The sequence below is a fragment of the Pinus tabuliformis genome, chromosome 7, assembly GCF_031772625.1.
Source record: "Pinus tabuliformis cultivar Carrire ecotype Pingquan chromosome 7, CPIR1, whole genome shotgun sequence".
NCBI lineage: Eukaryota > Viridiplantae > Streptophyta > Pinopsida > Pinales > Pinaceae > Pinus > Pinus tabuliformis.
In genome coordinates, this window is record NC_142293.1 from 145107742 (window position 1) to 145133800 (window position 26059).

Consider the following 26059-nt stretch of genomic DNA (forward strand, 5'->3'; position numbering starts at 1 on the left):
TGGAGATTCGTTGAACAGATTTATCATAACTGAATGCAATCCTATGACTACTCCAATGGAACAAAACTTAAATCTCTCATCCATTGAAGGAAAAGAATTTGAGGATGCAACAAAGTATAGACAACTTGTAGGAAGTCTCAACTACCTAACTACTACTAGACCAAACATTTCGTTTGTTGTTGGAATCCTCTCTAGGTTTATGCAAAAGCCTTGTGAGGGACATTGGTCTGCTGCAAAAAGAGTTCTAAAGTACTTGAAAGGAACTCAAAACTTTGGAATCAAGTATACATAGGTGGGCGACTTCAGCTTGATTGGATACTCTGATTCAGACTTCGATGGAGACAAAGAAATCGGGGTATCTACTTTGGTTTATGCTATGAGTCTTGGATCAAGATCTGTCTCCTGGAGATCATGTAAACAATCAGTTCCAGCAGATTCCACAAAAGAGGCAGAATATGTGGCAGCAGCTGAGGAAACAAAAGAAATTGTGTGCTCAAGAAAATTCTTGAAGATTTGCAGGTAAAACAAGTACAATCAACTCCACTCATGATTGACAATACCTCGACAATAAAGTTGTCTAAGAACCCAAAGTTCCATGATCGAACGAAGCACATTAATACAAAATATCGTCTGATTCGACATCATGTTGAGGCCAAAACAATCCATATTCGCCATTGTTCCACTAATGAGAAGATTGCAAACATCTTCACCAAAGCGCTTGGAAGAGAAAAGCTTGAAAGATTCAGAACGATGCTTGGACTCACCAACATCCCTTCAGATTAAGGGGGGGATGTTGACACCTAATCATAGGGATTGGGTGAACAAATGTAATTAGTGTAAATAAATAATAGAGAAAATGGAGAGTCATCGGGAGATGAACTGAACAGTCACTCCCTCTTGTATATAATAATAAACAACCTAAATGAATAATACGATTACATTTGAGGAGTTACCTCCTGGTCTGACAAAAATGACCTCCATCAACATGAGGGAGACCACCTGACCAGGGCCCCAACTTAGAGCCTTTTCTGTTGAAGATGGTGGTTCTAACTGGTTATGGGCCTAGTTACACCAATTCCTAAGGCTAGCCTAAAGGTTATCCTAACCTAAACTAAGTGTTAAACTAACCTAATTCTAATATTTTAATCCTAATTTGGAACTGTGGTAGATGGATGTTAATGCTAATCTAATACTAATTTTATATTAGATGTTAATGTTTCAATAGCTTCTCTTGTGTTATACCTATGCGTTGTCTTAGGGGGTCCTAACCTAGTTACGGAGTTAGTTGCGCCAACCAACAAAACGCTACACTACTAGCCCTTTCGGCAACAACCCACGTAGCGTAGGCTGCAGTCTCACCCGAAGAAGTATGGGAGGATTCAAGAACCAAGTTTCTGCATCCATATACTAGCGTGATGTCTTCCAATGCCTTGGATCTGCCTTCGTGCATACCAGTAAACTCTTAGGGCATGTTACTGCAACTCTGTTAAAAAAACCTTTAGACATTCGTGAAGGTCCACGATCAATCCTTGTGGACCTTTAACAGTCAATTTACCTACTTACGCACATCAGAATTCAATCCTAATTTGGCGTTCGCGCAAATCTAATTAATCCATCAGAAAACATAAGAGAAATTACCAGAAACTTTGTGGAAGTGCTTACACATGCATTGCATACATTATTAGGACATATTCAAGAGAATCATGTAGCATTCAATCAATATTTCATAAATCAATTCATTCATTAGCGGCATATAACATAAATAGACATGAACATAAATACTCAATAATTCTTCAAAAACTTGTCTTTATTGATCTTAGTTCACAGATTACATACTCAAACTTCCCTTCGTACACCGCTGGAGGGGTTCGCGCACTCAGCTACGGACTCTACCTAGGCCTTCGCGCACTCAGTTGCGGAGCCCTTCTTTCTCTATCTAAGCTTAGGAAGCAGAGCCTTCCTACCTTAACTCTTGCCCAAGACTCTTCAATCAACCCAATTCTCTATCTTGTTCCATCTAGTTACCTCTTCCTTTTGCTAAGACTCAACTATTTATAGACTTTTTCCATACAATGCCATGGTTCGCGGACCATGGGTGAATCTCAAAAACCGACTCAAAACTTATCCAAAATAAGGGGATAATCCCCTTTGACTCCTATTCATCAACGTGCTCTGCATCCACAAATTGCGGAGACTTTACATCATTTACAAAATTGTATGAAAATTTGGGTTATCTTAACCCCAAACTAACCTAGGGAACCCCATCCAAATAGGCCCCCAACACAAAGATTGTGACTCGCCCTTGAGTCACTCTGTTGGTGTTGTGATCTTACTGCAAAGATCCCCTAGCTCCACTTGGATCACTACAACTTCAACAACGCTCTATACCACTACCTATTGAACCTCCTCGACCAATTACTCAATCCACCATATTTGGCCCGTTTCCACCAGTACAGGAGGAAAAGGTTACTGAAGGTCCCTTTGGACCTATTAGAAATACCTAATCTAGGTACTCAAAAGGAACAAACACCAAGCCATAGCTTGGAAAAGGGTTGAGAACATGATTCTGAGCATGATTCAGAGAAAGTCTCAGAACACGATTCCGAGCACAATTCAAAAGAGAAATCGGAACAGGGTTCTGAAAAAACTTCAGAGCAAAGATAGGCCCATAGTTTAGAGAAATCCTTTGAGCATGACTCAGAACATGACTCAGAGCATGAATCAAAGAAAAGTTCATAGAAAAGCCCAGAAAAGAGTCCTAAAAAGGACACTAAGAAGGAATCCAAAAAAACCTCAACAGAAAAAGAAGTGGATGTTTCCACTAATTATACACACAAAGGAGACCCCCTTGAAAAACCAACTAGATGAGGCATGGCAACAATTTGATTGACAACTCAGAGGACATCAAGGGGAGAAAATTGTTGAGACAGAGAAAATACTCAACACTCCCCGGAACACTGAACAGAGCTCGCTCATTGACAGAGATATTGACAAATTTGTTGCCACTAAAGAGATTAAAATCATCACAGCCTTCCCCTAAACATAAATTATTCTAAAAGTAGAGTAAATTCCTCCTCTTAATGTCTTTTATAGTCTAAATCATCGGGATGTGGTAAAACAATAGAGGAAAAAAAGGAAGATAGAACAGTCTTCGGTGTTAAGTCCTGACAATGAGCCATTGGATGTCATTTGGAAGGATACTACTCTGGATCCTTCATATAACTTGACCAAACTGTCACAATTTGCAGGTGCTTATGCATATGCCACTATTGATAAAGTGGTGTAGGTCAAACAACTAATAAAGAAGAAATATGAGAGGATACAACAATTGGAACAACATTTGGCTAAAGAAAAGTAGAATGTAAATCATCAAATGGAAGCACAAATGGCACAACTATAGTAGAGATTTGATCAATTAAAGCTCCAATATCAAGAAAAGATAATTTCCAAAGATGCTAAGATATAATAGTTGCAATTCTCTATAGAACAACTGAAAGATAATCCTAAAATTGAGTATTTTGTCAAAGAAGTACTTGAACTAAATTATTTGTTATCGAAGCAACATCAAACATTTTGTCAGAGGCTATCAGTCACCAATTCGATGTGAAAGGAAAGTGATTCAATGATGAATCGAGTATCTAATATGAGGGTCATTATTAATGAGATTGATGAGAAATTTTCAGGATACACTTCATGGCAAGACACTCTAGAAGGAAGGGTAGCATATCTCCCCAGGATAGAGGAATCTCATAAAGATATCTTCTTCACTGATTGGGATATCCAGCTAAAATAGATAGAAAGGGAAGTCACAAGAGCAATGGATGTTGCAACCAACACCATTGAGACCAGACCATCAATGATAATTTTCACAGCGCCAATCTAATACAGGAATGCTTACCTGGGAGTCTTCCTAATATCAGAGACTTAGAAACAAAAAATGGCAAGAAACTTCTAAAACAAAAGAAGAAGTGATCAACCAGCTTACAAAACTAGATTGGGAAGTGTATTGGAGGTATCTGGTAAAGCCACATAGTCAATGGCTAGTACTATGCTACCTAGTTGTCTCATCCATGCACATGTTTCCTTCCCTTTCATATGTAGTGTACACGGGGCAAATGTGCACAAGGATGAAATAGCCTCTTGAACTCAAGCTGATGATGGATATATATCAGCTCAGACAACAAATGAAAGAGTAGATACCATTGCATGCTAGAACTAGTCATTTTAATAATTTGTCTTTTATGTAATTATATCACTTACTTTAAGGAGAGTTGTTTAAACCTCCGCGGAACTTCATGCAATGCCTATTTTTGTACTTATATTTTATTATTTAAACCCTTTCATGTATTTTAAGAAAGGGTCCAGAATTTTATAAAGAAACTCTTTATTTGCTTGCACTTTTGTACTTTAAAGTTTCTCTTGTTAGAATCCTTGGATCAGAGTCTTGAACTTTTGTTGGAGAAGGCTTACAGAAGCTTTCACTTTTGTACTTTTGCAAACCATCTTAATAAGACAGACTGGACTGGAGCTACTTATTTTATGAGCAGACTGATATGCATCAGGTACTTTTATCTTTGTGTATTTATTTGTTCATGAATTAACAACCATTTTTATTATACAGTTTATCACATGTATCTTTTTACATACAGTGTTGTATCCATTCACTTTTGAACATACTAGGACTGTTATTTTTTTAATACATTGATGAGAAATTGGTCAAACGATATTTGATGCGATATATGTTTTATAAATTATTTTGATTAACTATTTAATCAAAATAATTATTTCAAAGGTTTTTTATTTCTATTAGTATCTGTTTAATCTTCATTATCAAGTACTAAGGATCATCATTTTAGATCACACAAATATAAGTAAATATTCTCAAGTAATACATTTAGATAGGTTACATATGTGTGTGTGTGTGTGTGTGTGTGTGTGTGTTTTAGTTGAAAAACCACCCCATCTATCACTTAGTTTTAGAATCAAACACCCTATCCATCCTATCACATTTTGATTGGGAAACTGGTCCCATTATATCCAACCGGAGCCACTAACCCAAACAAAAAAGGGACGATACTCAAGTCCCAGACCGGGTGTTTTTTCCCTATGTTGTTGTAGCGATTTTCGAGGCTTCAACAGGAGGTAAATAGGGATGTTACTTCAGATATTGAGAAAATAAAATCAGCAATGCTTCTCTCATTTTGAATCACTTTATAGTGAATTGAGTGCTTGTTAGGTCCCTATAATACTAGTTGATATGAAAATGAAACTTTGATCATCCTCTGACACTTTGCAAGTCTGATAAACTTGGGTCTTTAAAGGTAAATTTATTTTTGCAACCTCTTCAAAGATGAGTGGTTAATTTTTCACATGGATTTAAAAATGAAACAAATTCATATGCAACTCAATATCATAAACATGCAAAGAAGAAACAAGCAAGTGATAGTGGAGTTCACCCCTCGTAGGCTATGCCTTCGGGCCCCGCTCCAATGGCTAGGTCGATTTATTGATCTTAATAACAACTGAGCACATTAAAAATTGTTGACTCTGGAGTGGCATTGTTTCTCCTACAAAGAAACATCCTTTTGCAAAGAAATCTCACTCAAAAATATGACTCCCTACATCAAGTCATGATGGTGTAAACAGAAAAGGACTCTCTCACAATATGTCCTTGTTCTCCACTTGAAACAAATAAAAAAACATAAACATACAACTACTTCACAATGAAGTGTTGAAAATCTTTTCCTATAAGCACTTTGAGAAAAGGCTGAAAATGTCTGCTCTATTGAAGTAACAATTGTTGTAGATACATATGGAAAGCTTCAAAACCCATGTTGTTAGGCCCGTATACTACTAGTGTAACCCATTATTGTTATTAGTACAACTCCCTTATTATATTGTTGTACCATGTATTCCCCATATTGTTATTATTGTGCCCCATAGAAGCCCACTATTGTTATTATTGTGCCCTTACATTATTATTTTTATGTCGGCTCTGATTATATTGATCCCTTAGACTCCTATATATAGAAAGGAGGTCTTGTCATTTGTATCATCTAAGAATTATTCATTTGTGTAATGTAAAGGAGTTTTCCCCCTCGAAGAGGCTTATTTCTAAGGCGTTGATCTATCTTTTCTATCTTTTTGTGAGCTGGTTTCATAACATTTGATATCAGAGCTGTGGATTCTAGGGTTTCGTTGTGCCAAACAGGTAACCGTGGAATTTTCACTATGAAGTTTTAGAATCTACAAAAAAACCCATTTGGGAAGAAATCGGTCTGATCATCGCGTCCAAATTTAAGTTCTTTTCGCGCTATATTCTCGGAGATATGATCTGAGGAAGTTAAGGTTTTTTGCAAGCTCCATAATTTCATCTAAAATAGGTCATCCTGCAATTTTCGTTATCTCTTTCGCTACGAAGTTTCAGAAGCTAAAACAAAAACACATTTGAGACGAAATCGGTCTAAACCTTGGCTCCGAATTTCAGATCTTGTCTCGCTATAGTTTCAGAGATATAATATGAGGAAGTTAGGGTTTTTGCAGACCCCCAAATTACATTCCAAACAGGTCACCTTGGGAAATTCGTCATAACTTTTGTTCTGAGAATCAGATTGAAATTTCATAAGAAGTTATAGAAAGAGGATGAATTGTGGTTGTGTGGGTACCATTTTCAGAACTTAAGGGTGACATAGTGACCTGCGGCATGTCGTACAAGTTCGCTCTACTGAGCAAGTCTATAGTCAGGTCACCGTGGGAGATTTGGTATAACTCTTCCTTGGAGAATCCAATCTTGATTAGACTTGTGGGTTTATAAAGAGGACTTAGAGGGCTATTACATATCAAAATTTCAGAACTTAAAGATTTGAAAGTACAAAGTTACAGTCATTTCAAGATTGAGCTCCTAAAATCAAGAAAAAATGAGATGAGGAAGTTTGATGGCAAGGATCCGGTAAATTGGATACTATAGATGGAGAAATATTTTGATCTACATGGTGTACCACTGTTACAAAAGGTATGCGTTGCATCTTCATATTTAGAACAAGATCAATTTTTATGGTATAAAGGGCTTTGTTCTCATAAACCACTTGTTACGTGGTCAATTTTCACGGACGAAATTATAGCACATTATGATGATACAAAGAGCAACACCACAACAATTAGAAGAAAAAATAGAAAAATGGCTTTGTTACAAAGTGGAAAGAAAAATTATGGCAACAATGAAGTCTACCTCTCACAACTATAAAGATGGAAGTGTTGTTTCTCTTAGCCTTCCACAACCTACAAGGGTTACACCACAACAATTGGAAGAAAAAAGAGAAAAGGGGCTTTGTTACAATTGTGATAAAAAATTGCACTAAAGGTCATAAGTGTGATGAGAAGAAATTATTTTACATAAAGTATGAAGAGGAGGAAGAAAAGGATCAAGAAACATCAAAAGAAGAGGATATACGCCAGGAGCCAATCCCAGAGAAAGAAGAAATGAATCTAACCATATCTTGTAAAGAATTGGCAAGAATTACCACTCCTCAAACTCTCAAGATAGAAGGACATATCAAGGAGAAAAAGGTTCAAGAAGTGAAAGATCACATCAAGAAAGAAGAAATGATTCCAGCGATATCTTGTAATGCATTGGCCGGAATTACCACTCCTCAAACTATCAAGATAGAAGGACATATCAAGAAGAAAAATGTTCAAGAAGTGAAAGATCACATCGAGCATCAAGAAATGAATCCGACCATATCTTGTAAAGCATTGGAAGAAATTACCACTCCTCAAACTCTCAAGATAGAAGGACATATCAAGAAGAAAAAGGTTCAAGCAGTGAAAGATCACATCGAGCATCAACAACAAGTTCTCCAACTTTTAAAGGATAACGCCACTTTGGTGTAGAATCGAATGAAACAACAGGTAGATCAACATCACAGTGAAAAAAGTTTTGATGTAGGTGATTGGGTATTTTTATGGCTACATCTCAAGCAAGCTATTTATGAGAAGGAAATGTTGGCAATACTACATGCACTTAAGAAATGGCGACCTTACCCAATGGGAAGACACTTCAAGGTAAAAATGGATCATGATAGTCTTAAATACTTTTTAGAACAAATATTATCTTTAGAAGAACAAAAAAAATGGGTCACAAATATGTTGGGTTATGACTTTGACATCATCTACAAAAAATGGAAGAAAATTTTTGTTGCAGATGCACTCTCAAGAAAGGATGAGGATGTGGAAGCATTGTTTTGGGCTATTTCTATTATCCAACCATGTTGGATAAATGAAGCAAGGGATGAATGGAAGAAGGAAAAAGAAGTGTGGCCACTCATTCAAAAGTTGCAGAATATCCGAATTCAAACAATATTGCCAGAACTTGAAGAGGAAGGAAAAATCATATTGGAACTTGGAGCAGTCACAGAAACAAGAACCCGACAGCTATGAAATCAATCAATTTCAGAGTATCTCATCAAGTGGAAGAGCTTACCCTCTGAATATTCCACATGGGAGGACAATAATTCTATACAGAAGCATCAAGAACTACTCAAGCATTGAGGACAACACTTTTTGAAGGAGGGGCATGTTAGGCCTGTATACTACTAGTGTAACCCATTATTGTTATTAGTACAACTCCTTTATTATATTGTTGTACCCATGTAGTCCCCATATTGTTATTATTGTGCCCCATAGAAGCCCACTATTGTTATTATTGTGCCCTTACATTATTATTTTTATGTCGACTCTGATTATATTGACCCCTTAGACTCCTATATATAGAAAGGAGGCCTTTTCATTTGTATCATTTAAGAATTATTCATTTGTGTAATGTAAAGGAGGTTGCCCCCTCGAAGAGGCTTATTTTTAAGGTGTTGATCTATATTTTCTATCTTTTTGTGAGCTGGTTTCATAACACATGTTTATGCTCTTTCCATGCTCATGAAGGTCTTTAGATGGACTCAAAGAAATCTTTGTCTATAACACTAAACGAATTGGCTAGATCTCCAAATTACTAAAAACCCACCAAGTTATGCATCCTGGAATTTTTTTCTGCTAACTGTCCTACAAATTGGCAAAACTCGCTATCTGGGCAACAAATTCTGCCTTTTTGCTAACCGTCGAGCAACGATTTCACTCGCAAATGGTGTAAATTAATTCCTATTTTAAATGCGCCATAAGTGTCGGGCATTGGATAATCCAATGCTCCCCATGTGCTTCGTGACATGTGCTTAACTGCCTCTCAAGGATCCGTTAACTCTCGCGATGCGTACGTTTACTAACACCCACGGGTTTTGGTGTAATGGAAATCGTTATTCCAACAAGTGGTTTTAGAGCAAGTCCTTCAAAAGAATATTAATCACTTGAAGGGAGATTCATCAAGATGATAAATCAAGAGGGAGTAGCATCTATCAGGCCACCATTGTTTAAAGGAACCAACTTGGTTTTCTGAAAATTTAGAATGACAGCTTATCTACAGTCTCTTGGAGATGATGTTTGGGCAATAGTTGAAGGAGGCTATCAGTATCCATCCTCCATTCCCACAAATGAAGTAGAAAAGAAAAAATATGAGACCAATTGTTATAGAACCATTTACCACTCTTGGTAGATTTGATGCTCTGGTTATGGCCTAGGGAAACCCTTCCTTTCCAGACTTGGTCCAAAATCTAAAAAACAATGTTTTATTTCCTATACACTACTTTTCCCTGTGTTAAAAGCGTGTACACGCGGGTCAGCGTATACCCAACCTGCGTATATGTGTTAAAACACTTAAAAATAATAAATCTCCTTAATTCCGGTGGAGTTTATGGGTTTTACCTGTTACTCACCTACTATAGACCGTGGCCCAATTGTTTCCCAACTAAAAAAACTAAATTGGATAAGTATAAATAAACCTCCATGGGAAGGCCTATGGGGAGAAGAGATGAGATATTGATATTATAGTTGATTGATCCCTGATCGAGTATGAAGAAATCGTTGTGCCTCCTGCACTCCCCAAGCTTTAGGAAACTCTTGTTTCCTCTTTTGAGATATCCTTCATCCCTCTTGTGATATCCTTGTGTATGTTGATGGAGGAAGATTATTGAGGTCGGGACAAGACAAATCCGGAGGAGCATTCCACTTGGAACTAGAGGAAGACTCAAGTTGTAGTTTTCCACCTTTTTTGTAGCTTACATCAATAAAGAAATGTTGTTATGTTCCTAATATTTATCATGTTTATGCATTGATCCATTTTGTGATCTGTTTATAAATCTTGTATTGATGCGTAATTGTTCATTTTCTTATATGATTTAATGTATATATCATGAATATGCTTTATGTCACTTCTGTTGTATATGATTTTCTTGGATAATTTACAGCTTTCAAAGGCATTGGAAGAAGCAAAGGGTTTGAACCTTGCGGGATCTACCCAAACGTAGGACCTCTGGGTAAGGTCATTTCTTCCCAGTTCAGTAGTATAAGCATTTAAATTGTTTGTCTGTGCATTTCTTGTTGTTGTTTGCCCTCCACTCTGTTGGGGTTTTCAACCCAAGACCCTAGGGTGTTCCCACCCACAACAAAATTGGTGACTCCATTGGGGAAAACATTCTTGTTTTTCCTAGTTTGGGTTGTTTGTTCTCAATCAGGGTTTGTTTTCTTGATTGCTTGCTTTTACAGTGTTATTTGACTTATTAGCTTCCCAGGCATCAAGTCTGATCTTCTGGATCAGGCCTTGATTTTTGTTTTTCTTGATTGAGTCTTTTATACGCTTTTTTCTTGGAGTACAGTCGCGTATACACGCTAGTTTCCTCAAGTAGACTCGTGTATACGCGAGTTTCCTGTGTTTGAAACGCGTGTGCACGCCTCTGTGTCTTTACACAGTCGCGTATACATAATTTTGGATTGTTTTTTCAAAATATTTTGCTCAGTTAGGTCTGTTGCCTGGTAACTTCTGCTATTTTTTGGTCATCCACTGTCTGCAGAACTCTGTTCTCTTGCAATTTTTCATTTGCAAATCTCCTTCTCAATGAAAAGCCTAGTTGGCCTAGGATTGCTTTTGGAGCAAGTTTTTGGTTTGTGTCTTGGGTTCAAGGCTTCTGTCTGAAGTTCTTGGATGTTCTGGTTTTCCAGAACAAGAAATTGGTTTTGATTTCGTTTATAACCCGAATTTCAAATTGCGTTGCTTTGCTTTCCTTTTTGTTTGGCCTTGTTGCTTTTCATGCTTTTTTAGTGTCTCTTTGGCAATCTTGAGATTTTTTCTTTCTTGACATTTTGTCAGTTTGCTGAAGTCTTTTACTACTATTCCAGTCAGTTTGTGTGAGTTTATAGTCCTTCTTGTTTCAAGTTTCATTTATTAATGAGTTTATAACTTGCGAGATATAAGGACTCCTTATGCTTGTTTCTTGATCTTTGGAATTTAGTAGTTCTTTTTGTGACCTCAAAATTTTCTTTAGTTTCCTTAAAAGAAAAAAGACAAAAACATAGCTTTTGCCTTTCTTTTTCTTTCCAAGCTTTTGGTTCTTTGGTTTCTTTTGGTTTTTTTTTTGAGCAATTGTGATCTTTTTGTCAATTTGTTTTGCTTGGTTTTGAGGGAAATTTGTTTTTAAATTTTGTGCCCTCTTCATTGTCAAGTTGGCTTATTGACCTTATAAAGAAACACTTTCACTTATATTGTGAGTATTCATAGGATCTTGCATCGTCATTTAAATTTTCATTAGGTTAGTTTTCATCATAAGCATCCTTAGTCTTTTTAGATTTTGAGTGTGTGTGGAGTGTTTATGAAAAGAAAATAAAAAGTATTTTTCTTATATATAAGTTTTTCGTAGAACCAAGTAGAAATCCCTCTTCATCGAAAGAAAATAACATCATGCATATAGTTAAGATTCTATTGGTTTCTTTTGCATCAAAAACATCATCAGTTTCACTCTCTTTATACCCTTGACTTAAAGAACAACCTTCTAAAATCAAGCGATCTAGTAAAAAGAACTAGGACTTTTATATATTGTCATTTAACGAACACCAACAAGTTTAAGTTCTTTAGGGCCTTGGAATAGGTGTGTAGAGAGTTAACTCTCCAACGCCGCTCAAATTATCAAACATGGAAGTTGAATAACAAGCGAAATCCAATATCGTTATAAAGACTAGGAAAGCTTCGTGACTGGGAGTTAAGCACGAGGGAGAGTGAAGACAAGGAACAGAGATACCCCCTTCCTACTTGTTGGATCCCGCCTCACGACTGTTCTGCCCGGCTTTTGATACGAGTTAGTGCCCATAGTTTCCTTTCCTAGGGATCACACAGGTGGATGCAGAGAGGAATCTTGTGGCACCTAAGATAGACATTGCATCACATTCATTAGTACTTCTGGAGGGTACCCTTGCGAAGCTCGGGCGCTTGCACTGACAAAGGCTGTTGTCTAGAGGTCAATGTAATTGTTTCTGTTACCTTCGCTAGTATGCATGGGCCATCATTACCCTAGACTATTTTCGAAAGGCCCTTGATTTTTGCTTTCTTGTATTTTGGTGTCCGGTCCTCATCACTCGTAGCAGAAATACTTGGAAGTAGTTTGATTGACTGTATCTTTAGGGATTTTTTAGAGAGTGCTCTTTTCTCCTAGTTGGCCTAGCTTTACAACTTTTTTGAGTCTTTAATTAGATTTCTTAAAAATAATTAAAATTGGTTGATCGACCAGTTCGTTGGTCTAGGAGGCTTCATGGAATTTCACCTACGAGTCCTGAGCCTTCTCCTCGAAGGCGTAGGAGCAATTCTACAAGTGAATTTCAATCAATAGCAGTGGACGCATCGGAGATTGATACTTCGGTTGGAGTTGTTGATTTACAAGATAGACCTGGTACAAGTAGAGAGTTGGAGAGGAACACTCCAGTTCTTTCAAGAGTCCTCTTCCAGTCGAAAGACATTATTGAGGTCGAAGAGCTTCAAGAGTCTCTTTTGGCTCCTAATTCTCCTCTTCCTCCCAATCACCCGGACGTTTTATTATACGTCGGGACTCTGACCAACAGGCCTTCAAGCCCAGGTTTCTTTCAATCTTTTCCTTCGATGACCACTGCTAGAAGCATGGTGTCCACCATGAGTGCTACTAGTATGCAAACTCTTGTATCCGTACAAGGAGGAGGAACGATTTCCATACCTTTTGTTACTCCTAGCACTGCTATATTTGGCTCTACTTCCATTCCATCTTCGAGTGGGGGTACTCAAGCTTTTGCCTCTAGCATTGGCTTTTTCCCTTTTGGAATGCTGACTAGCGTTATTCCTTTGGTTCCGTTAAGTATTCCATCAGCTGCCTCCACATCCATGACTTCCATGGCAAGTGGGTCAGCTTCTTTTCAGGGTTTCCCTTTTGGGAGTGGTCATATACCACATTCCAACCCATCTTTAGGATCAATACCTTTTCCCTCTACAGGTCAAAGTTATAATCCTTTTCAAGGTTGGACAAACCCTGCGGTTAGTGGACTTGGAGCCGGGAATCAATCTTACTTCGGCTAACAAGGGAATATGTCATATTCTTCTATCAATTCATTCCATAATTTTTCTCCCTACGCTCATGCATGAAACCCTTACCAAGGGCTCTCTACTCCTTTTAACACCTCTCTAGGGGGAAATTTCACTGGCTACAAAATTTTTTTGGCAGGAGTTGGTCAAACTCCAGTTTTTTCTAGACCATAAGGAGCTCCTTATGGTTTAGGTGGGTCTACGAATTACTTTAGGAAACCTGTTTCCTTCACAAATCCAGGGAATTCTTTTCAGAACGTTGGGAATTCTGCCCACACCAGGAGGAATCCTCAGGGTCCTCCGCGACTACCTTTTTTGGCAATGCTAAACTTGCCAAATCTTTCTAAATTGACTAATGATCCGATTAGATATAACCTGGTTTGGCGTCCGGTTCCGACCAAAATTCCCTCAGACATACCTAAATTTTAAGGGAACACCGGTGAAGATCCAGGTGACCATGTAACCACTTTTCACTTATGGTGTTCGTCAAACTCCCTGACAGATGATTCAATCTGGTTGAGATTATTCCAACGTACCCTAATTGGAAATGCGGCTAAGTGGTACATTGAACTTCCAGGGGGACCTTCGCTTCTTTCGGTGATTTGGCTACAATATTTTTGAACCATTTTCAGTTGCCTGTCCACTATGATGCTGGAACTGAGCTATTGGCTAATTTTCACCAAGATTGAGCAACCCACATTTCGGATCTCATCCAAGAATGGAGGAGAAGGAAGAGGCTCATTAAAGCCAATATTCCATAAGAATTCCTTCTTGAATGGTTTCTTAAATCTTTATAAACCGAGATCTCTAAGGATGTGTTTCTCTTCGGTGTGTTCACCGAAGAACATGTTATATTTAGGGCCCAGCAGTTAGAACTTATATATTCTCAATCTGGGGTTCTTAAAAAAATTCTACTTGATGCTCCTAGGTCCAAGATTGATATATCCAAGCTGAAGCTAGGTCCTCATGCTAATGGGCTAGTCGGATCGATCGATGCTAACACGGCTAACCTGCTAAATCTATTGAAACAATTGTCTTTACAAACTGCTTCATCTATGCAAGCATCGCCATCAACACCTATGCCTTCTCAACCTACGTTTATAAATGTTGTCCAAACTTCTAACCCCAATGGAAACCAACAACCCGATGGGAAGAAGAAAGGATAAGGTAAGAAAAGGAACTAGGATGGGAAGGGTAACACAAAAAAACTCGGCAATGATGCTGGAGGGCGTAGGAAAGAGCCTAAGGAAAAAGTAAAATTTCCATGCAAGTTATGTAATAGAGATCATTTGGCTCATCTTTGCCCTCAAATCCAAGATGCTCAACACTTATTAGTTCAGCAGGGGTCTTCTAGCTCCTAGTTTGTCCTCACTAACCCTTTTCCCCATGGGTAGCAGTTACTTATTGGCGCGAACTCTAGTACTAGTACCCCCACAGGGGGAAACTAGGATGGGGATAATACATCAAATGTCTACATGATGAGTTCACATATCGAAGTTGCTACGTGATCATGTGATTATGGTGAATCAAATTCATCTAAGGCTAAGTCTACTTTGGTGCTTCAGAGCCACTCCATATTGAGAGGCCCTCTGTTGAGTTTATACCTCGGATGCCGAAAGGCTCCGTAAAATGCTCGACCATTAACCCTAATGCTAAGGCAACCCAGAACTACTTGATTGTAGAAGATCTGGCTCAAAGTCCTTGTGCTATGTCGGCGTTAGAGGTACTCCAGTCATGCCCCACACAAAGGAGTGCATTACTCACTGTAATCGGAGCAGTTGATCCAAAAAATTATCTTGTGCTTACATTCGATATGTCAAACACCAAGAAAAGACTCCCACATCATATGGCTTTCTAGATAAAGTCTACATATCGAAAGACCAATATCTTTCGAACTGTAATCGATGAGGGAGCTTCCACATGTGTAATTTCCATGTCATGTTGGAAGGCTATTGGATTGCATCAAGTTGTTCCTTCACCAACTTTGTTGACAGGATTTGATGGTCATTCTCATGGGCCGCACGGGATTATCCCAACTTTTCCCATTTGTGTTGGGGGAAAGGTGGTGAATATTGAAGTAGAGATAGTCGATGTGAATCTAGATTACAACCTCCTTTTAGGCAGGAATTGGATTTATGAGATGGATGTTATTGTATCATCATTATTTCGCATCCTTTGTTTTCCTCATGAAGGGAGAATTGTAAAGGTTGATCAGATGGATTATTCTCCAGGAGACTCCCACGCATCTTCTGAGTCTACTGTTCCATTAGTGGACAATCCCAAGTAGCCTATAGAGAATTTAGGAGTTGGAATGTACTCTTCCTTAATGGGTACTTTTGATCTTCCTTCTCCTATAGATAGAATTAATGCTATTTCATCCTCCAAGGGACCTTTTCGAAGAGATTTCTTTAGAACTCATTATTTTTTGGACCCTTGGCCCTTACCCTCATCTACCACCACATTAGGTGAGGGGCAGGTAGGTGGAATGGCATGTCCTATGTCTGCAACAAAAATTGCTTATCAGTCTATTGTTAACTCTGCAGACTCCGATCCTACTCCTTTTTCACCAGAGGAGTTGGATGGAGATGTGGCTCCGGCTTGGACTCTCGATTCAACTTCTCCTTAGGATTGCTTAGATACTATCTTACCATTTGAAGATGAAATTCTAGAAGTAATGATGGGTGTTTAAATACCATGGAATGATTTACATCATCGTTCATATTTCCTCCCTCATTTGCGGGAAGTAGAGTCAAGTTTGTCTAATCCTTCTACTAGTGATGGTCATGCAATTTTAAAGCCTTTGGCCCCAGCATAGTTTTTTGTCAAAGGTAACGTGTTTTCTATCTCACAAACTGTACCGGTGAACATCTCTAGGAATCCCAACATTATTTAAAATGTCTTCATTGGAGCTGAGTGTTCCCCTGAAGAAATTCAAACTTATACCGATCTCTTTAAAAAGTTTCATGATGTATTCACTTGGTCTTATGAGGAAATGCTTGGAATAGATCCATCTATAGTCCAACATGAGATCAAGACGTACAAGAATGAAAAACCTATTCATCAAAAACTTCGACTGGTTAACCCTAGAAAAGGCGCAGCTATCAAAGCTGAAGTCAAGAAGTTACTTAAGGGGGGTTTCATATACCCCGTTCCTTTAACTAAGTGGGTCTTTAATCCAGTCCCCGTAGACAAAAAGAAAGGAACGATTTGCATATGCATTGACTTTAGGGACCTAAATAAGGCTTGTCCTAAGGACAATTACCCCACGCCCTTTATTGATCAGATTATTGATGAATGTGCGGGTAATGAGATTTTTTTGTTTAAGGTCGGATTCTCTGGTTATAATCAAATTACTATATGTCTAGAAGATCGGCACAATACAACTTTTATTTGTCCTTAGGGTACATTTGCATACAAAAAGATGCCTTTTAGCCTCAAAAATGTTGGAGCCACTTTTCAATGGGCCATGTCATATGCTTTTCACGACATCAAGCACATTATCGAAGCATATCTGGATGATTTAACTATTTGTTCTCTAAGGAGAATTGATCATCCTAAACATCTTCGGTTGATTTTTGAACAATGTCGTTTTCATAAAATCGGTTGAATCTGAATAAGTGCGTTTTCATGGTCACATTCGGTCGGTTGTTGGGATTCATCGTGTCAACAGAGGGGATTCGTGTAGATCCCTTCAAGGTTGAGGCAATACTTCAGTTGCCTCCCCCGTCTTCCATATGTCAACTTCAGAGTCTCTAAGGAAAAGCAAATTTCTTGAGGATATTTATAGCCAATTATGCCGAGATCACAAAAGGATTTATGTGATTTCTTAAGAAATGGGTCCCATTTTTATGGGATGATTTCACGCAACGATCTTTTGATGCTTTGAAAAAAGCATTAACCTCTGCTCCTTTGTTGAGTCTAGCTGATTATAGCAAATATTTCCTCTTGTATCTCACTACAATAGAATTAACTATTGGTATGGTTCTGGTTCAAGAAGATGATACCTTGTGTGAGCATGTAATCTACTATCTGAGCAGAGGCTTGGTTGGTCTTGAAATGCGCTATTCTCTCATTGAGAAATTAGCTTTGGCAGTTATTCATGCTATCCAACAACTTCGACATTATATTTTGCTTCGAAAAACTTTCGTCTTAGCAGCGATAAATCCATTTCATTTTTTTCTCAGTAGGCGACTGATTGGGGCAAATATAGTAGATGGATTGTCATTTTACAAGAATTCGACCTCAAATTCATGTCGGCTAAATCTAAGAAATCTTTAGTATTTGCAGAGTTGATCTCAGAGCTGCCTTGTGAGGAAGAAATCGTTCACGAAGAAAATTTTCCTGATGAACATCTATTTCTTATTTCCTTGCAAGATCCTTGGTATGGATATATCATTATATATCTCTAGACTTCGAAGTTTCTGCCTGCTTTTTCCAAGGACGAGCATAGAAAATTGTGTCACCTCGCTAAAAATTATATTATTATAGGTGACACTTTATATCGTCGTAGGATTGATTCAATCCTTAGACGTTGTTTAACCTTGGAAGAAGTTGAGTCAGTGCTTAATGATTGCCATAGTGGAGCTTGTGGTGGTCATCTATCTAGGCTTGCTACAACCCAAAAAAAATTGCAAGCAGGCTACTTTTGGCCTTCGATCTTCAAAGATTGTATTGAAGTGGTCAAGAGATGCCATCCTTGTCAGGTTTATACTCGGAAAATGCATGCACATCCAACTCCACTTTTCCCTGTGATCACAGTCGGTCCTTTCACAAAGTGGGGCATTGATTTTACTACTTGTAATCTGCCTTCGGCAGGAAATCACAAGTATATCATTGTGGTCGTAGACTAATTTACTAAGTGGGTTGAGGCTATGCCTACTTTCAAGAATGACAGTGAAACAACGGCCTTGTTTCTCTTCAATCAAGTTATTTCCCAGTTCAGTATTCCTAAAGAGATTTTCACTAACCATGGCAGTCATTTCCAAAATCAACTGATGTCTGAATTGGCTCTCAAGTTGGGTTTCTGGCAGGAGAATTCATCTTCGTATTATCCTTAGGCCAATGGGCAAGTTGAAGCCGTGAAAAAATCCCTTAAAATCATCTTGCAAAGGACAATTAACAAAGCTAGATCCAATTGGCACATCATGTTATATCTGGCACTTTGGTCATACCGAATGTCAATTAAGGCTGCCACTAGTTATAACACCATTTAACACTCTTGGTAGATTTGATGCTCTGGTTATGGCCTAGGGAAACCCTTCCTTTCCAAACTTGGTCCAAAATATAAGAAACAATGTTTTATTTCCTATACGCTACTTTTCCCTATGTTAAAAGCGTGTACACGCGGGTCAACATATACCCAACCCGCGTATATGTGTTAAAACACTTAAAAATAATAAATCTCCTTAATTTCGGGTGGAGTTTATGGGTTTTACTTGTTACTCACCTACTATAGCTTGTGGCCCAACTGTTTCCCAACTACTAAAAAAAATAAAACTAATTTGGATAAGTATAAATAAACCTCCATGGGAAGGCCTAAGGGGAGAAGAGATGAGATATTGATATTATAGTTGATTGATCCCTGATCGAGTCTAAAGAAATCCCTATGCCTCCTGCACTCCCCAAGCTTTAGGAAACTCTTGTTTCCTCTTTTGAGATATCCTTCATCCCTCTTGTGATATCCTTGTGTATGTTGATGGAGGAAGATTGTTGAGGCCGGGACAGGATGGATCTGGAGGACGGTTCCACTTGGAGCTGGAGGAAGACTCAGGTTGTAGTTTTCCACCTTTCTTGTAGCTTACATAAATAAAGAAATGTTGTTATCTTCCTGATATTTATCGTGTTTATGCATTGATCCATGTTGTGATTTGTTTATAAATCTTGTATTAATGCGTAATTGTTCATTTGATTATATGATCTAATGTATATATCATGAATGTGCTTTATGTTACTATTGTTGTATATGATTTGCTTGGATAATTTACAGTTTTCAAAGGCATTAGAAGAAGCAAAGGGTTTGAACCCTGCAGGATCTGATCAAACATAGGACCTCCGGGTAAGGCCACTTCTTCCCAGTTAAGTAGTATAAGAATTTAAATTGTTTGTATGTGCATTTATTGTTGTTGTTTGCCCTCCGCTCTATTGGGGTTTTCAACCCAAGACCCTAGGGTGTTCCCACCCGCAACACTAATGCAAAGGTTTTCAACGCCCTTTTGGGAAGCTTGGTAGAATCATAATTTGTGAAGGTCATGCAACTGAATACCGCAAAGGCTATATGGGACAAGATCATCCAAAGTTATGAAGGTGACACTAAGGTAAAGAGTGCCAAACTTCAAACATTTAGAATTCAATATGAAACTCTCAGAATGCATAGTGATGAAAGTATTGCAATTTTATTTCTTAGGGTATATGAGATCGTTAATTCAATGAGAAATCTTAGTGATGAAGTAAAATATTCGATTCTTGTTGAGAAAATCCTAAGATCTCTAACCCCAAAATTCAATTCGAAAGTCTCTACCATTGAATAAATGCAGGATTTGAAGAACCTTACTATTGAACAACTTCATGGGATCTTAACAACTTATGAAATGAGAAAAGGGGGTCCCTCAGATATCAGAGAAGCATCATTCAAAGCTACTTATAAAGGAAAATAAAAGGATGAGCTTAAGGAATCAAATTATGTTTCATATGAAGAAGAGCGAATTTTGTAAATAAACTCCAAGTAGGAACTGGAAGATTTAGAGGTAAGCTTCCTTTCAAATGCTTTGCTTGTGGAAGAGTTGGTCATTATGATGCTAAATTTCCTTATAAAGAAAACCATGAGAAAGGGAAGAATTATGCAAAAGTAAATATTACAGGAAGGTTTGACAATAAGAAAAGTTTCTAAACACATGAAGATAGTGATGGTATTTCTAATGATGAATATGTTAAATATGATCAAGAATATCAATTACTTATGACATTTGAAGATAAATGTGTTGATGAGTCTGATGATGTTTCTATGGATGCCCTAAAAGAAAAGGATAATCTCACTGAAGAAATAACTCAACTTAAAATTCGTCTAGAAGAAACTAAATTAGTTGAAGAATCCCTGAAGAAACAAATTCTAGAAAAGGAGAGGCACAATGAAAAGTTAGAACTAGAAATAGTGAATCTAAGAAAAGAACTTGAGAAAACAAAGGGTCTAAATCTTAGATTTTCTAAAGGATCTGAGACCTTAGAATAAATCATCAAAGTAAAATGCTCTCCTCTAATAAAGATAGGTCTTGGATACAATGGAGAATCATCAAAGACTATCAAAACTTCTAAAATAGCTACAAGAAGTTATCTCAATGCAGTAAAGAGAAGCAATCATCAAAATTCTAGCTCTCAGCACAAGAATGAGGAATCAAAAGCCTCTCAAGTAAAACATCCTTACCACAATCAAAGGAGAAGCTACTCAAAAAGGTACTATACTCCCAGGAACTTCTACTTCAATGGTCAATGCTTCACTTGTCATAATTTTGGTCATAAGGTTGCTCAGTGTGTCACTTATAAAACTATCATGACTAGAGAAGCAAGAAAACAAAAGAATGAGATTGGGTCAAAGAAATACTCTTACAATTATTTCTCACCTCTCCAAGATGAAAAAAAATGTTCTTTTTGCAATAAATTTGGGCATAAAGAAACTGAATGTAGAAGCAAAATGAGACCATCCCCTCAACATGAACAAAAGGCAACAACATCCAAGGTATGGAAAAAGAAAACCATAGAATTTGAAAATTGTGGTTTAGCTTTGTATGCAGGAGATCAAGAAAATATGTGGTACATTGACAGTGGATTTTCAAAGCATATGACATGTGACAAAGACAAGTTTATGTCCTTTAATGAAATAAAGAAATAAAACCTCTAGAAATAACTCACCTGTTGTTATTAAAGGGAAAGGAATTATTTTGCTAAAGAAGAAGGTTAAGGTTGGAAATGTTGTTGTTGTTGTTGTTTTTTTTTTTTTTTAATGGATTAAAACATAATATTTTTAGTGTTAGTTAGATGTGTGACCAAGGGAATGAGGTAGTTTTTAGATCAAAGAATTGTGTGATACGAAATCTCAATACAAGTAAGATCACAATAAAGGGAACAAGAACTCTAGGCAATGTATATGTATTGGAAGGCATCCAAGAACATTGTTACTTAAGCAAGTAAGAAGAAAGCTATCTTTGGCACAAAATAATGGGACATCTAAGCTTCACTCAATTACACAAGTCAACCAGAATGGGAGTAGTTCGTGACTTTCCTAACATCTCCCTACCAGAAAATAGCATATAAAAATCATGTCAATTCGGTAAGCAAACCAGAGTTCAATTTAATGCTAAAGAAGGTACTTCAAGTAAGCCTCTTGAACTTGTTCATATTGATTTGTGTGGTCCTATGAGAAATAAATATCCTTGGGGTGAACAATACTTCATATTATTCATTGATGATTTTACAAGAATGTGTTGGATTGGCTTATTGAAACATAAAGATGAAGCATTTGATAAGTTTAAAGTTTTCAAGGCTCTAGTAGAAAATGAGTTAGATTTGAAAATAAAATGTCTTAGATTTGATAGAGGAGGAGATTTTATATCAGATGAGTTTTTCGACTTTTGTGAACAACATGGCATCAAAAGACAATTTTCTATAACTTAAACCCCTCAACAAAATGGAGTGGCAGAAAGAATGAACAGAACAATCCAAGAAATGGCATGTGATATGCTTGATGAGCCTAGAATGCCTCATATCTTTTGGGGAGCAGCAACACATACAACCATGAATATCCTTAATAAAGCTCAAATTCGAATAAAAAATGATAAAAATCCTTATGAACTATGGTTTCGTAAGCCTCCAACTGTCAAGCATTTTAGAATTTTTGGAAGCAAATGTTACATAAAGAAAAATGATGATAAGCTTGGAAAGTTTGAATTTAGAGCTAATGAAAGAATCATCCTTGAATACTCTTCTAGAAGCAAGGGATATAAACGCTACAATAAAAGGCTTCAAAATATTGTTGAATGCGTTGATGTTGTGATTGATGAAGCATCCACATGTACAAGAAAGGAAGCTTCGGCAAATGACAAACCTATTCCTACTACAAGTTATAAGGATATAGAAGAAGGTAATAGAGAAGCACGAGAAGAAAGAAATGAAGATATAGATACATCAGAAAAGACACCTTCAAGGTATGTTCAGGAAAAACATCTAGAATCTCAAATTCTAGGTGAAAACAAAGCATGTGTACAAACTAGAAGAACTCTTGTTGGAACTCCTAGTTACCTAGCCTTACTATCCACAATTGAACCTCAAAATGTGAATCAAGAAAGAAAAGATGAATGTTGGGTTAAGGAAATAAATGAGGAACTTGATAAAATAAAAAAGAACCATACATGGGGGTTAGTACCAAGACCTCATGATCAAAATGTTATTGGGACAAAATGGGTATTCAAAAACAAACTGAATGAAAATGGAGAAGTAATTAGAAACAAAGAAAGCTCATATGTAAAGGTTATGCTCAACAAGAAGGAATAGACTTTGAAGAAACATTTTCACCTGTAGCCAAACTTGAAGCCATAAAAATGTTTCTTGCATTTTCAATCTTTCATAACTTTAAAGTATATAAAATGGATGTTAAATTTGCATTTCTAAATGGGGCCCTAGAAGAAGAATTTTATATTAAACAAACTTAAGGGTTCATTCTAGTAAATGATCAAAATCTTGTTTGCAAACTTAAGAAGGCATTGTATAGGTTAAAACAAGCTTTGGGTGCATGGTATTATCATCTTGACAGGTATCTTCAACAACAAGGCTTCACTAAGGGATCTATGGATAGAAATCTATATATCAAGATGGATAAAGATAAACTTTTGATAGTTGTTGTTTATGTAGATGACATCATATTTGGAATCAATGAAGAATATATGAGTCAAGGATTTCCTTCAGTTATGCAACAAGAATTTGAAATTTATTTACTTCGTGAACTAACATAATTTCTTGTCTTCAAGTTCAACAAACAAAGAATGGTATCTTTCTCTCTCAAACCAAGTACCTCAAACAAATTGAAGAAATATGTAATGGAATTTTGCAAGCCTGTATGCACACCAACGGTTACAAGATGCAATCTTAGTTCACATGATGATTCTCCTTCAGTGAATCAACCATAATACAAATCTATGATTAGAAGCTTGCTCTACCTTACAGGCACAAGACCAGATATATTGCATGCAGTTGGGATTGTTGGAAAATTTCAAGCAAATCCTAAAGAAACTCATCTCCATGCAGTTAAGAGAATATTCAAGTATTTACTGGGAACACAAGATTTTGGTTCAATGGTATCCCAAAGATGCATATTTTTCACTACATGCTTACACAGACGCAGATTGGGCAGAAAATATTGATGATTGAAAGAGTACTAGTGGAGGAGAATTTTATTTGGGACCTCGCTTGGTATCATGGTTCAACAAAAAACAAAGCTCCATCACTTTATCTACTGTTGAGGCAGAATATGTTGTTGTTGCATCTTGTTGTACTCAACTTCTATGGATGATGAAAACATTACAAGACATTCAAATTACTTGTCCTCAACCTATACCTATTATTTGTGACAATACTAGTGCCATAAGTATTTCTAAAAATCCTGTCATGCACTCAAAAACCAAGCATATTCCAATCAAATATCACTTTCTATGAGAACAGGTGCTTGAACAAAAGGTCAAACTGGAATATGTTCCTTCAAAAGAACAAGTTGCAGATATATTTACAAAGCCTCTTCCATGTGATTCTTTTGAATATCTCAGACAGAAACTAAGAGTGATCTCTGCTTCATCACTCTGTTAATGATTCTAACAGATATTTCATGTTTAGGGGGAGTTGAGTTTGTCAATTAATGCAATTTATTTTCTTTACAAAAATTACATGAAGGACAATTGTGTATTTATGCAAGTTTTGATCTATATAGTCACATATGTTTCTGTGAGATGAAGAAACCATGGGACAAACTCTAGAAAAGTCTTTGATATGCTTCAATATGATCGTATCTGAAAATGGAATAGATGGCACAGGTTCAATGGGAGCATCTGTTATGCTTCTAATAGCACATTGTTGGCATTATAGTTGTTTGAGAACTACTTGCTAAATGACGATATTTTTCATTTCTTGTTGGCATTGATACAAAGTTACTTGAAAAAAATTGGTCATATATTGATGGTTGTTGATGACAACCATGGTCTTGCTACCTTGAGGTCTCCAGTTTTGTCATAAATTTCATATATGTCTCTTTATGTAAAGGTCATGTAAAGACCCATGCTATAATAATTGTAATATTCAGTCATGTTCTGGAGTCAAGTCAATTATGTATGTAATCCCATTTTGGGAATTTGATGTAATGCTGAGTCAAATATGTAAGGCCACTGTGTTGGGTGATTGATGTAAGCATAAGCCCTTGGTGATAGGAAAGGACATATGTGGTTGAGTTGTAGAGTCATGTACTTCTTTGCATATCTTCTAGAAGATTTAGTGTATGCTCAGGGGGACCATATACAGCAAATACAATGCTCATATTCAGTAGATCATATCTACAGTGCTCATCTCTCCAAAGGGAGAGAGAAGTCTTCATTCAACATTGGTCCACCCTTTGCCCTTGATTTTTTATGCATGAGAATTCATCTCAAAAAAATCATTGTATTTTAGTAGACATAGGGGGTCTTGTGTGTTAAGGAAGTTGGTTTCCTAAGTGTTAAATTAATGTAATTATTTAGGATTTTGAGTGATTTTAATGAGAATAGGAATTAATTAAGTATTGTGAGGCATATTTGTAAATGTTCTCGAATGTTGGAGAACATGAGAGATTTAGGATAGTTGAAATATTTGGGAATCAGTTGGAAATCTTAGATTAGGAGTTGGTTTCATGATTTGAGGAACTAGAGAGGATCCTTAGGGATAAAGAAGAGATTTTAGGATTTTGTTGAGAAAGTTATGGATCTAAACCAGGAATTGGTTATAGAATCCTTTTGTATAAATGTAAGCCTAAAAGGCATAGAAAGAGGTTAGCTAGTTAGGGGTTAGCTAACTAGGAATTAGTTCGAGAGTTAGATAGGTTTGATTGTAAGCCTACTGTTAGCCTCCTGTTGCAACAGGTGTTCATCTTTTATGATTGAAAGTTTTACATACCAAATATGTCATACTTTGAATCCTGCAATGCTTCATATTTCCATAAAAAGGCCAAAGAAGAGGCCATGAAAGTGTGCCAGTCCAAATGCCACTGTTGTATTCCAATTTTGATGACTTAACCATTTTTGAAGAATGTTCTATTAAGGGAAGTCCAGACAACTTAATCTTGGCTTCCCTAGGTTTCAATTTCTTGTTTAGAATATAGAGAATTGATATCTGTCCAAACAGCTTAATCTTGGCAGATTTGTAGACAGGTAGAGAAACAAAAGACTCCAACTGCTTAATATGGGCCCTTGGAAGAAATAAGGATAGATTTAGATAGGAGGGCAGTCAAAAAAGAAAATTGTAAAGCAGGGTCTGCAATTCTAAGTGAACCCTTCCTGAAGTAACAAAAAAAGCTAGGTGTAT